We start from the raw sequence: 14,427 nt of genomic DNA, 5'->3' as shown, positions 1-14,427 counted from the left end.
GTACTCTATTAAGATAGTACTGGAGGTTCCCACGATGGGGGTCACCACTACTCCAAGAACATGAGAGAAAAAATATGAAGAGAAAAATGTAAAAGACGCAGTCAGTGGTGGTTATGAGTGCCCACTTTTATTTAAACTGTACATAATTTTTCTTTAAACTGTACAATATGTTACTGAAACACCAAGGGTTTAGCCTAGATCCCATTGCTCGCCACACAGAAAGCCAGTCACCAAGACAATGAGTATCGCCAGGGGAAAACAAAGCTTTTTTAGGTGCTGCAGCCAGGGAAACGGGAGTTCAGTCTCAAGTCCATTTCCTCAGCTAACTAAACTTAGGGGTTTATATAGCAAGGAAGAAATGTAACTATGTGTGGGGAAACAGGAAATAGGGAGGGATAAGGAAGAAGAATTGTTCAACAGGAAGCAGGTGGTTGGTTAGGCCAGGGGTCCCAACCCCTGGGCCATGGACTAGTTAGGAACTGGGCCACACAGCAGGAGGTGAGTGGCAGGTGAGGGAGCATTATTGCCTGAGCTCCACCTCCTGTCAGATCAGTCGCGACCTTAGATGCTCATAGGAGCTGGAACCCTATTGTGAACTGCACACGTGAGGGATCTAGGTTGCTTGCTCCTTGTGATAATCTAACTAATGCCTGATGATCTGAGGTGGAACAGTTTCATCCTGAAACCATACCCATCAGCCCCAACCCCACACCCCATGGAAAAAGTTTCTTCCATGAAACCTGTCCCTGGTGCCAAAAAAGCTGGGAACCGCTGGGTTAGGCAATCATGACAGGTGAGGGATCTGGTGTCTCATTGTCCAAATGTGGTGATCTGGTAAGTTTCAGTTTCTTGATACTATCTGGGAGACCTGATGGTTGGTTTCCTCCAAAAGGAACTCAGATAAGACAAATGTAAGTTTCTCAAGTTTTAAGACTGGGCAGGTCAATTTCTCTGTTTATTCAAAATAAACCATAAACATATTCTATTGGACAATTGGGCTGGTTTCACATATGTGTTTTTTGCACTCTTCTGTACTTCTCCTTGGATAAAAAATAAGAAAAGAAACAGAGCCCTGTGTTTGCCATGTACAGGGCAAAAGCCAATGTCCTGGTGGACTTCCAGTCTAGAAGCAGGTACAGAGAGGCCATTTGAAGTATGGCTTCTGGGAAGTGTTAGCATAAAAGGAAGAGGCTGAGGCACAAAATATAATTTAAAGAGTTTACTTTAGCCAAAGTGAGGACAGCTGCCCTGAAGACTCAGACCCAAGGAAACTTGGAATGAGCTCCCCATTAAGGGGAGCTCCCCTGTCCTCCTTTGCCTTTAAAGGCAAAAAAGGGGGGACAGGGAATGGGCTGATACAAAGTTGTTTGTCAGGGATCCCCATTGGTTTACAGAAATAACAATGAGTGGCTATATACATTGTTAAGCAACAGGGTATGGGTTCTAGAGTCTGGTGCCCCATTATTAGGTTAATTTATAACTACTCGTGGCAACAGCAAGCAGTTTCAAGAGATGAATACATAGCTTATTGTGGGGGTAGGACATGAATGCCATCTCTCTTTTTTTTTTTTTTTTTTTTTTTTTTTGAGATAGGGTCTCACTCTGTTGCCTTGGCTGGAGCGCAGTGGCGTGATCATGGCTCATTGCAGCCCCAACCTCCCAGGCTCAGGTGATCCTCCCACCTTAGCCTCTTGAGTAGCTAGGACCACAGGCATGCACCACCACACCTGGCTAATTTTTGTATTTTTTTTAGAGATGGGCTTTCGCCATATTGCCCAGGTTGATCTCAAACTCCTGGGCTTAAGCGATCCTCCCACTTCGACCTCCCAAAGTGCTGGGATTACAGGTGTGAGCCACAATACTCAGCCACCATCTAATTTTAATGTCTCCCTGGGCCTGATAATTTGAAAGGACTTGCATTCTTCACATAAAAGTTATTTTCTTTTCTCAGAAGGTAACAGAAAATAAGTGTTCTCCAGCAAGCTGAGTGCCTAGGAGGCAACCTGACCAAGCAGCCTGCAGACTTGTTGGCAGGATCTTTACTACAACTTTAGGGCAGGAGCCCAGAGCCCCAGCATTTGAGCTGGCTTTGGGGTGGGAGCCGCAGAGACGGGATAGAAGAAAGGTAAACAGACCGGGTGCGGTGGCTCACTCCTGTAATCCCAGCACTTTTGGAGGCTGAGGCAGGTGGATCACGAGGTCAAGAGATCAAGACCAGCCTGGCCAACATGGTGAAACCCCGTCTCTACTAAAAATACAAAAATTAGCTGGGCATGGTGGCACATACTTGTAGTCCCAGCTACTCGGGAGGCTGAGGCAGGAGAATCACTGGAACCCGGGAGGCGGAGGTTGCAGTGAGCTGAGATCATGCCACTGCACTCTAGCCTAGATGACAGAGCGAGACTTTGTCTCAAAAAAAAAAAAAAAAAAGGTAAATGACTACACATGGAGAAGAATGGGAAGAGAGAAAAAAAGTGAGGAAAAGGGAGAAGGAAAGAAACTTTCCACTAAAAATAAATCTGCAAACCAAGTTTCCAAAACATATTTTTAAAAGTTTTCTAAAAAACACTGACAATAAAATCAACCACCAAATTGTGAAATCACCCCAAACAAAATATAATCAGTAGAAGGATATACAGGAAAAGAGGAAAAAGAGAGGCCTTTCCCTGGCTAAGAAAAAGATGGGTGATAGAAAATAAAACAAATATATATATTTTAAAACAAATATATATATTTTATATATATTTAAATATATAAAGCAAGTATATATAAAATATTTTATATATATTTGTGTATTTATATATTTTATATATATTTGTTGAAAATATATATAAAAGATAAATAAATGTATAATATCTACACAACAAAAAAGGAATTACAAAACAAAATAGGAATAAATGAAGCAAAACCATATAAATATGAAAAAGCACTTATCAGAAATTGGTGAAATAAAAGATCATGAGAGAACTTTAAGATCATCTCTTCTGAAGCTGGAGCTACAGTTTTGATGGACTGCTGTAACTGCATCCAAAGCTTGTACTGCTCACCACACAACAGCCAATCAGTCAAGAGACAGGCGTTGGAGCAGGGAAGATGACTTTATTTTGTGGAGCCAGCAAACCAAGATGGCAGACTACTGTCCTAAAGAAGCATCTTAAGTAAATGTGAATGTTGGGCTCCTTTTATGTTAGGGGAGGGGGAAAACGGGAAGAGGCTTAGGTCAAAAGGTGACCAGTGACCACAGACATCTGGGTGGCAGCAAGGGTAAGCTTCTTTGTCTTTGTCAGGTCACAGTACTCTTACAAATTTTTAACATAACATTGTTACTTATGTGTATACCCATCTTATCTCCTTGGGGGTTAGTTTTGGGGAGGGACTAATCATCCTTGCTTTAAAGTTAAACTATAGGCTGGGCACGGTGGCTCACACCCAGCAATTTGGGAGGCCAAGGTGGGAGGATTGCTTGAGCCCAGGAGTTTGAGACCAGCCCTGGCAACATAGTGAGACCCGTTCTCTACAGAAAATTTTAAAAAATTAGCCGGGCATGGTGGCCTGTGACTGCCAGCTACTTGGGAGGCTGAGGTGGAAGGATTGCTGACCCTGGGAGGTCGAGGCTGCAGTGAGCTGTGATCATGCCTCTGAACTCCAGCCTGGGTGACAGAGCGAGACCCTGTCTCAGGAAAACAAAACAAAATACTGAGTGGGACTCAGACAGAAACCACTGGTACACCAATAGAAACTTCTGTCCAACAACTCAGAATAGACATAGTCCCAGCCCTCCTGGAACTTGCAGTCTATACGGTAATAGAGTCATGATAAACAGAACGGCAAGATTAAATGTAAAATCCTAGTTGTAATGAGTGCTGTGAAGGAGAGGTGCATACTGTGTTGAGAGGTTATAATGTGAGATGTTATCTGATCTGGGAGATGAAGGAAGAATTTCCTAATGAAATGAAATTACATCCAAGACTTTAAGGATAAACAGGAATTACCTTGGTTAAGTATGGGCAGAAAGAGAAGGGAAGTGTTCCATGCAAGGAATTAGCAAATGCTAAGGCCTTGTGGTGGGAAGAGGCGGTTTCATTCAAGGAATTAAAAGATAGTCATGGGCCAGGTGTGGTGGCTCATGCCTGTAATCCCAGCACTGTGGGAGGCCGAGGCAGGCAGATCACCTGAAGTCAGGAGTTCAAGACCAGCCTGGACAACATGGCGAAACCCCATCTCTACTAAAAATACAAAAATTAGCCAGGTGTGGTAGTGTGCACCTGTAATTCCAGCTACAAGGGAGGCTGAGGCAGGAGAATCACTTGGTCCTAGGAGGCAGAGGTTGCAATGAGCTGAGATTGTGCCACTGCACTCCAGCCTGGGCAACAGAGTGAGACCCTGTCTCAAAAAAAAAAAAGATAGTCATGGCGGGTGGAGTAGAGAACTAAGGGGCGTGAGGTAAGAGATGAGGCTGAGGACTGACCATCCAGTACCTTATCTCCTTCTGCTGCTGTTTCTTTAGAAGAAGGAATGCTCTTCTACAGCTGCTTCTAGCCACAAGTCCTGTCCTACTATATCTCAGTATAGTGTATACTATTAACCACATTAACAAGCTAAAAAAGAAAAATCACATGATCATATCAATTGATGCAGACATATCTATCATTAGGCAAAACACATTCATGACCGAAAAAACCCTTAGAAAAATAGGAATAGAGAAAAACTTCTTCAAATTGATAAAGAACATCTACAAAAAAATCCATTGCTAACATTATGTTTAGTGGGAAAGACATACAAAGCAAGTATGTCCACTCTAATCTTTCTTATTCAACAAGGTGCTAGAAATTATATCGAGTGCAATAAGGCAAGAAAGACAATTAAAAGCACACAGATAAAAAAGAAAGAGATAAAATTGTCCTTATTTGCAGAGGCCATGATTGCTTATGTAAACAATTTTAAAGGAGCCGGGCACAGTGGCTCATGCCTGTTAATCCCAGCACTTTGGGAGGCTGAGGCAGGCAGATTGCTTGAGGCCAGGAGTTTGAGACCAGCCTGGCCAACATGATGAAACCCTGTCTCTACTAAAAATACAAAAATTAGCTAGGCATGGTGGTGCATGCCTGTAGTCCCAGCTACTCGGGAGGCTGAGGCACGAGAATCACTTGAACCCAGGAGGCAGAAGTTTCAGTGAGTCAAGATCACACCACTGCACTCCAGCCTGGGCAACAGGGCAAGATTCCATCTCAAAAAAAAAAAAAAATCTTAAAGGGAAAACAAAAACCCATCACCTCCTAAAATTAGAATGTTTGTCCAGCAAGGTCGTAGGATACAAGATAAGCATAAAATATCAGTTATGTTTCTATGTACTCGCAATAAACTTGTGGAAAAGTTTAATTAAAAAAATAAAGATGGCCAGGTGTGGTGGCTCATACCTGTAATCCTAGCACTTTGGGAGTCCAAGGCAGGCAGATTGCTTGAGCTCAGGAGTTCAAGATCAGCCTGCATAACATGGTGAAACCCCATCTCTACAAAAAATGCAAAAATTAGCTGGGTGTGGTGGTGTGTGCCTGTGGTCCCAGCTACTCGAGAGGCTGAAATGGGAGGATCACTTGAGCCCAGGAGGCTGAGGCTGCAGTGAGACAATATTGCATCACTGCACTCCAGCCTGGGTGACAAAGTGAGACCCTGTCTCAAAAAAAAAGAAAAAAAAAAAAGGTGGAATATGAACCAGGATGAATATTCTGAAACTCAAATATAACCATATCTAACTCCTGTTCAAAATGCTTTAAAGCTTAACCAATAAGAGAAAGTCCAGACTCCTATGGTTGGACATGTGGTAGGATAACCTACTGAGAAAAAAATGGGTTTTGTTTTTTCAGAATCAGGTTCACCACAAAGGAATGAACTTCATTTCCTCTTCTGCCAAGAAGGAGGCCAGGCCTCTGACCCTGGAAGGTCTGGGTTTTTCATACCCCCAAAAGGGCAGTTAACAACTGTAACTGGTTGTTTGAGAGGTCCCAATCCACTGAAGTATAAACAACGAAGGTTTTGTTTTTCCCAGTAATTGCTACCTGCTTTGCTTGGCCAAATCCCTCCCCACCAGGGTAGAGGGGAACTTTAGTGATAACTCCATCTGGTCCAACACCTTTTCCGTCACATGAAGCTATCAAAACAGTGTAATTTCAAGTGAATATTTGGTTGCTTCAGGTACTATTTCCCCTGCCAAGTCCAGTTCAATGGCCTCTCTCTAGGAGCTGACCAGGGTGCCATTTAAAGCCGCAGGGAGGTCCCGGCTGAAGCGGATAGGTGGTGCCATCAGGAATTTACTTTCCTAGTCTGTCTCCCTTCGCTTGGCAGCAGGTGTGTGAAGCAGGCCTCACCAGTCAGAGGTGCACATTTTCAGAAGCTGGCAATGCCATTGAGGGTGTTGGATGAGACATGCAGCTCTCTGGGCAGTAAGCGGCAGGGGTTCTCATAGTGTGGCAGGGCTGCCCCACTGTACCCACCTCTGTATCAGGTGCAAGGCTGCTGTCAACAGCCCAGCTTCTAGGAGCACCCGAATCTTAAAACACTCCATTCATGTGTCCTTTACACTTGCAATCCTGGCATAATTAGAAATAACTCCACTTTCCCTCTCAAATGAGGAGATAAAATATGTAGCCATCCCACCCCATATGTTTTAATAAATTCATTTTCTATTTAACTGGCCAGAGTGGTCTTTGAATTTACAGCTAAGAACGTGCCTGATACAAAAGGCTTCTCAGAATCAGGCTCCTCCCTCCTACTCCATCTCTATCCCACCTGTGATTCGATCTCAGTTCTATTAAAATAGATGGCTGTTAAATGTCTCCAGGCCATTGGACGGGCTTTTCTTTCTTCCTGGAATGTTTTTTCCCCCAGCATCCACCTGGAAAACACTGTCTTCCTCCCTCTTTGTGCCCTGCGTTCCTCTATTGTCACACTTAGCCCCATGTTACAATTGTACTAGACTTTTTGGGTTTGTTCTTTTGAGATTTCTCTGCCAATGATTTGTGAGTTCCCTCAGATTAGAGACTTAGTTTCCTCCAGGGTTAGACCAATGCCAGTCACATGATAAGTTTCAACAAACATGTATTGAAAACTTTATATGAATGAGTGTAAAACTGCACTTTTTATAGAAAAATGGTGAAATCAATTGGTTATGATTACTGATTTAGAGAGTAGCTTTAGCAGTCTGCTAAGTTGAATTCTCTGATGGTTTTCATTTGTAGATCTTGAGTTTTAGCTGGAGAGAACCAACCCTATCAGGGGTCTGGAAAATGGAATTCAAGTCAGGAGTGGACCTTAAGTTGGACTAAGCCATGTCACACCAATAGGGAGACAAATGGTGACAGCTCACTATTATTATTAGACTGCTATGTGACTGCTATGTGCTGGCCGCCTTATATACCTTCTTTTTTTTTCTTTTTGTTTTGAGATGAAATCTTGCTGTGTCACCCAGGCTGGAGTGCAGTGAAACAATCTTGGCTCACTGCAACCTCCACCTCCCAGGTTCAAGCAATTCTCTGCCTCAGCCTCCTGAGTAGCTGGGATTACAGGTGCCCACCAACCCGCCCCGCTAATTTTTGTATTTTTAATAAAGACAGGGTTTCACCACCTTGGCCAGGCTGGTCTTGAACTCCTGACCTCGTGATCCACCTGCCTTGGCCTCCAAAAGTGCTGGGATTACAGGCGTGAGCCACCGTGCCCGACCTCGTAACACTTTAAAGGATAAAGCAGGTGAGCACTAGGGACAAGAGGCAAGGATTTCAGGCCCTGCTCTACCACCAATGAGGTGGGCTCACTTCAGGCTAATTATTTTCCTTCTGAATCTCAGAATCTGTATCTGTAAACCAGCATGCACTCTGAGGTCCCTTTCAGCCACATGGTACAAAAATTCTAAACCTCCCAGCAAGAGGTTCACTATAGAAGACGATACTGGATAAGACCAAAAAGAAAGAAAGAAAAAAAAAAACTTTCCTAATAGTGGAAGTTGGAATAGGCTCAGCATTGTTTTTGGAAAGAGAAGTTATTTCTGGAAGTTTCTCAAGCCTCTCTCTGTTCTTGATGGAACTCAACACAAGCACTCTGCATCTAGTAGGCCCTCCATAACTATTTCTTACTAATGAACAGCATCTAGGGTGTCAGAGTTGGATCTTCAGGGCTGGGTACATCTAATAACCTCCTCTCCCAGCGCTTCACCCCGCCTGTGATAAACAAGTGTTTGATACGGTGACCCTCTTGTTTTCTAGACTCTTGTTAGTTAGATTTCTCTGTGGGATGTTTTCAAACATTCTCAGGTAATAATAACAAGACCATAATGATAACCCAGAGGTGGTTGTAACTTTTATGTGATTAGCTGGGAGAAAGAATTAGAGGTTTTAATGGTGATGAATAATTTTTCTTGAACCTGATCAGCCTTTGACATATGCAGACTGGAGCTTTAACAGTTGCAAAATGGAGAGAGTGATGCAGGATGTTTAAAGGTAGAGTAGAAGGCACAGACCAGAGAGAGCAGCTGTTAGTTTGCTGAGGAAATGGTCTCCCTTCTCGTCACAAACCATTTCATTATCTATGTGTATATCAAAGCATGATGTTATATGCCTTAAATATATATGATAAAATATTTTTAAAAATTCCTTTCATTTATCTGTTTGCAAATTGGAGGAGCTTGACACTAGGATGCAGTTAGGTCAGAACAATGCAATAGGTATGTTGAGCTCATGACTGGTCAAGGAATAGGCAAGGCCAGAGGGAAGCTGTGACCAGGGAGGCAGGTAGCCAAAGTGACACTCCTCAGATGTGGCAGCTGTCCCTCCCACTTCCCCATGTCAGCCCTTCCAGCTACCAGTGCCTGCCTGAGGACTCTGGTGCTGGAGCCTGTCTTGCCCATGAGTGCAGCAGGCAGGAAGTGTTGGGGAGTAATTGCTGCCCCCTTCAAAAAAATAAAGACTGGTGGGAGTAGGTGTAAAATGCCTCAGCACTCTTGTCCTTCTGGGATAACTGTCTCTGAGTTCCCCGAGGGCATCAAGCTTCAGCCACATGGGTAACTTGCAAGATCTCGCATCCTTCATTTTCTCCTTCCTTTCCCTGTCTCACATCTTCAGTGGTGTTTCCTAGGATCATCTCCCACAAACTACCTGAGCTGGAATCCTTGTCTCAGGTTCTACTTGTGGGGAGACCCCAACTAAGACAGCAGGCCACTAGGAATATGATGGGTAAAGTCACTGACTTGTAGCTAGGGGACTAACAGAACACAGGGCCGCCATGGGGCTTATAACACCGAAGAGGAAGTAGCTGAAGTGTCCAGTATACAAAGAGATGAGCACGGTGAGACTAATGGGTGTGCGCAGGAAGGGGCAAGCTTGATTGGAAGCTTACCCTAGGCCTGACCCTGTGTTTGGGATTAGGTACATATTGTCTCTATCAATCCTTACAGAACTACACACTAGAGAGATGTCACCTCCATTTTACAGGTTGAAGGAAGTTAAATAACTCATTCATGATCACATGGCTCGTAGAGAGGGGATGTGAACCAGGCCTCCCTGGTACCAAAGTCTATGCTATATTCCCAAGAGCTCACCTAACAGCCCACACATCATGAGTGATCAGTGACCAGTTGGTGTGGTTTTCATGAGGAAGAGCCAGCAGTTCCTCAGGCCAGGCCAGGCTTCCCAGGGTGGAAGGACCTTAGAGAGGTTGAGGTCAGCCACATGGGGACTCAGCTTAGCAGATCCAGAAACTTGATTTGGCAACCCCCTAGCAGTAATCTGGCCTGGGGGACTGAATGACAGCCACGAGACTCTCCAGAGACTCATGAATGATCTGGGTACTGATGGTTGATCAGATATTTATGTTTGTTAGTGTATTAGTTTTCTGTTGCTGATGTAACAAATGACCACAAACTTAGTAGCTTCAAACAATACACATTTATTATCTTACACTTCTGGCAGTCAGAAGTCTGAAATCAGTTTCACTGGTCTAAAATGAAGGTGTGGGCAAGGCTGCATTCCTTCTGAAAGCTCTAGGGGAGAATCAATTTAATTGCCTTTTCCAGATTCTAGAGACCACCCTCATTCCTTGGCCCCTTCATCTGCCTTCAAAGCCAGCAGCATAGCGGCTTCCAACCTGACTCTGACTCCTTCTTGTTACATTTGATGCATCTGGACGATCCCGGAGAATCTCCTCATTTCAAGGTTCTTAGTTTAATCACAGCCACAAAGTCCCTTTTGCCACATAAAGTAATGTGTTCACAGGTTCCAGGGATGAAGATATGGACATCTTGAGGGAGCCATTACTCAGCCTATCTCTTTCGGTCAGTTTTTTTCTCTTCCCACAGCAGGATCATAGTTAAGCCAGCCTATGAGCAAAGGCTGCTGAGGAACCTGAAACCAGAGTACAGGGATGTGTACAATCTCCATGGACAGGTCATCACCTGGCTGCAAATCAGCTGGGCCCCAGTCTGCCATCCAATCAACAAGGAGTGGAAACTTCTGACACTCAGGCTTCCCTTCTTGTAGACACTGTAGCCTTTTGTCAGACGGACTCCAGTGCTGATTGTCAGGTCCTGCTCTACTTACTCCCAACTCTCCATCTCTGATACAATTACAAGTCATCTTTTATGGTTGCTTGATGGGACCTGTCCCATCCTGGGTTCCTGTTAATCATGCCCATCCATTAACGTCTCTGACAGATTGTGTTACAAACCAGTCCCCAGTGACAGCATTTGATCCAGTGTTCTCGAGGACCTCATAGCTCCCTGCCCTTCTCTCCCTACCTCTCTGAATTTTGGCAGCACATCCCAGGTTCCAAAGTCTACTCTGCCCTTCCCCTGTCTTTTTGATAACTTGTTAGGACTTTCCTTTCTGGATTCTGTGCAGAAATAATCTCATCCATTATGTACTGAGCTTTATTAGTAACCTTGTCTCAAAATTTGGGGAATACCTCCTTCGTGGTGACTTTTTTTTTTTTTTTTAAACTGATTCTCAATTTTCTGTGTTAGTCAATTTCTACGTTTCTGAAAATCATTCTATAAACATTCTGCAAGAAACTGTTTATGTGCCAGGCTTTGGGTAAGGCTCAGAGAGCCTAGAGGCCAGTGGAGAAAATGATTTTTTTTAATCAAATCATCACATTCACGTATCTGTAATTATAAATGAAGATTAATTGCTCTTAAGGACAGAAACATGGTTAATGAAAATTTAAAACAGACCTGCCCCAGATTGGGGGTCCTCAAGGGAAACTTCCCTATAGAAGTGCCATTTGAACTGTGATCATCGGATAGGTGACAGGGAGAAGTCGGGGAGCTGGAAGGTGACTGTGGCTGCAGGCAGAGACAGATGGGGAGGAAAGGTCAAGGGGGATTGTATAGGCAGGCAGGGGGCAAGGCGGGGGTTTTGAGTTTTAGCCTAAGAGCAAAGATTTTCAGCAAGGAGAGAGTGGGGATGGCATCACGTGTGCTGAAACCATCTTCCTGATTGTAGCATGGTGAACAGCTTTTATGGGGAAGGAGGAGAGGACAGGAGGGCAGTTACGAGCTTCTTTTGGTAACAGAGGTGAGACATGAAGGTGACCTCGCTGGGGTGGTAGCAATGGAGAAGAAGCAGAGTGGTTGGTTTCTCAGAGTAGTTTGGCAGTAAAAATCTAACAGGAGATGGTGACAGTTTGAATAAGAGGCAAGAGGTGGAAAGTTTCGAAGATGGAACCAAGCTTCACAGCATATATAAGTTACTATTAACTAGTCTGATTTTTTTTTTTTTGGGGGGGACAGCGTCTCTCTCTGTCGCCCAGGCTGGAGTGCAGTGGTGTGATCTCAGCTCACTGCAACCTCTGCCTCCCGGTTCAAGCAATTCTCATGCCTCAGCCTCCCAAGTAGCTGGGACTACAGGCATGGACCACCATGCCCAGCTAATTTTTGTATTTTTAGTAGAGACGGAGTTTCGCCATGTTTGCCAGGCTGGTCTTGAACTCCTGACCTCAAGTGATCCACCCTCCTGGCCTCCTAAATTGCTGGGATTACAGGCATGAGCCACTGTGCCTGGTCTGCAATGAAACATTTTTAAAAGGAGGAAATGATAGCTCTTGTGTATTTTGTGACAGGCCTAATGAAAACAGCTGCCTTCAGTGTGAGGGGGTTGCTCCATCCTTGTGAACCGCAGACATGACTGTGTTGGTGGCTTCTGGGAGAAGTTTACCTATCTAAGTTCAAGTTCGTAGGTGGCCAACATGGTTGATGCTTTTATCGTCAGAATTCCCCTAACATTCTTTGCGGTGGGGAGAGGGACTATCTCTAAAACCAAACCACCATCCTGAGGGAGCCTTAGACTGAGAGGCTTACTTATGGACACTCATATTTGGAGAATTCTGGGAATCCAACCCCGAGAATGCTGGCCCCTTTCCCCACTTCTGACGGATGGTCTTTTGAACCTCAGGATTTGGCAGTCTGTCAAACCAAATAACTCTGGGTGCAAAAGTCAATGCAGTCCAGAACAATATCTGCCTCGTTGCTACAGGCTGGATGTCTCTAACAGGCATGTCTTGGAATCCTTGCCCTTTTTCCCTTTTCAGTTAGAACAGATGCACTGGTATAAGAACCTGCATGAACACTTTTTTCCTCAACATTATTTTTTTATATTTTATTTTATTTTATTTTGAGACGGAGTCTCGCTCTCTCACCCAGGCTGGAGTTCAGTGGCACGATCTTGGCTCACTGCAACCTCCGCCTCCCGGGTTCAAGCGATTCTCATGCCTCAGCCTCCTAAATAGCTGGGATCACAGGCATGCACCACCACGCTCAGCTAATTTTTATATTTTTAGTAGAGACGGGGTTTCACCATGTTGGCCAGGTTGGTCTCGAACTTCTGACCTCAAGTGATATCCCCACCGCCTTGGCCTCCTAAAGTGCTGGGATTACAGGTCTGAACCACCGCGCCTGGCCACAATGTGATTTTTTTTTTTTTTTATTTTAATAACAAGACACTTGGTTGCTTTGTTGAGACAGAATTTCCAGGATTTCACATTTGAGTCTCTGGACCTAAGTATCCTGGTGGCACCACTTGGATATCTTAAAGTCACTTGTGGCTGCAGGTAGTGGCTCAAGCCTGTAATCCCAGCACTTTGGGAGGCCAAGGTAGGTGGCTCACTTGAGGGCAGGAGTTCGAGACCAGCCTGGCCAACATGGCAAAACCCCATCTTAGCCGGTCGTGATGACACATGCCTGTAATCCCAGCAACTTGGTGGCTGAGGCATGAGAATTGCTTGAACCCGGGAGGCAGATATTATAGTGAGCTGAGATTGTGCTACTGCACTCCAGCCTGGGCAATAGAGCAAGACCCTGTCTCAAAAAAAAAAAAAAAAGTCATTTGTTAAAGTGAGTGGACCCCTTTGGAACATTCAGTCAGATTCTGCTACCCAAAGGCTAGAAACCCGGCCTCCCAGCACACAGTGGGGGAGAGGAGTGTGTACCTTAGGATGAGGCTGAAGGCTCTTGGACAGGGAGCCTGGCCAGAGTGCTCCAACCTCGCCATTACTTTTGTTCAATTACACATTATGAGAAGTGGAAGAAATGAGAAAAGCAAATTAATGCTTAATCACTGTTAATACCCAACGCACTTCTAAGGAAGTCCCCTGTGCCTCATTGTGGAGATCTACATACGCCTGCACAGTGACCCCAACCACACCTCCGACTTCATCATTAACATCTAGTATTCTTCACCTTGGCTGCACTTTGCATGATGGAGGGGGGTTGAGGGGGTGGGAGTGTTAAAAAACAAAAATCCAGCACTTTGGGAGGCCAAGGCAGGTGGATCGCCTGAGGTCGGGAGTTTGATACCAGCCTGGCCAACATGGTGAAACCCCATCTCTACTAAAAATACAAAAATCCAGCCAGGCGTGGTGGCGTGCACCTGTAATCCCAGCTACTCTGGAAGCTGAGGCATGAGAATCACTTGAATCTGGGAGGCGGAGGTTGCAGTGAACCAAGATCGTGTCACTGCATGCCAACCTGGGCGACAGAGCAAGACTGTCTCAAAAAAAAAAAAAGACAATGCCATGGTAATGATTTTGTTCATTATCGTAAGATACATGGGTCACCCCAATCTTACCTGCTGGCCTAAAGGCAAGCGACGGCCACTTCAGTTCCACTCTGTCACATGCTCCACTTGCCCAGCACACACCTCCCTTCCTCCCCGGTTAAGACGCTGGCTGGTGTTTCCAGTGGAGCTGGTCCTCATGCCCTGTCTTAGCACTGGACTGCGCTGTTGAAGAATATGGATACTCACTCACCTTCTGGCTCTCTCCTCTCTGGCTTCCCCGGATTCCAGCCTCCAGGAACCAGATTCTGACCATGGCTTGCTTGGTTGGCTCCTGTACCTCCCATTGGGGGTTGTGGGCAGATATTTAGTTTCTCATCGGCAATCTGGGAAA

Source organism: Gorilla gorilla, chromosome 16 (assembly GCF_029281585.2).
Source record: "Gorilla gorilla gorilla isolate KB3781 chromosome 16, NHGRI_mGorGor1-v2.1_pri, whole genome shotgun sequence".
Lineage (NCBI taxonomy): Eukaryota > Metazoa > Chordata > Mammalia > Primates > Hominidae > Gorilla > Gorilla gorilla.
Note: the sequence above shows the minus strand (reverse complement) of the source record.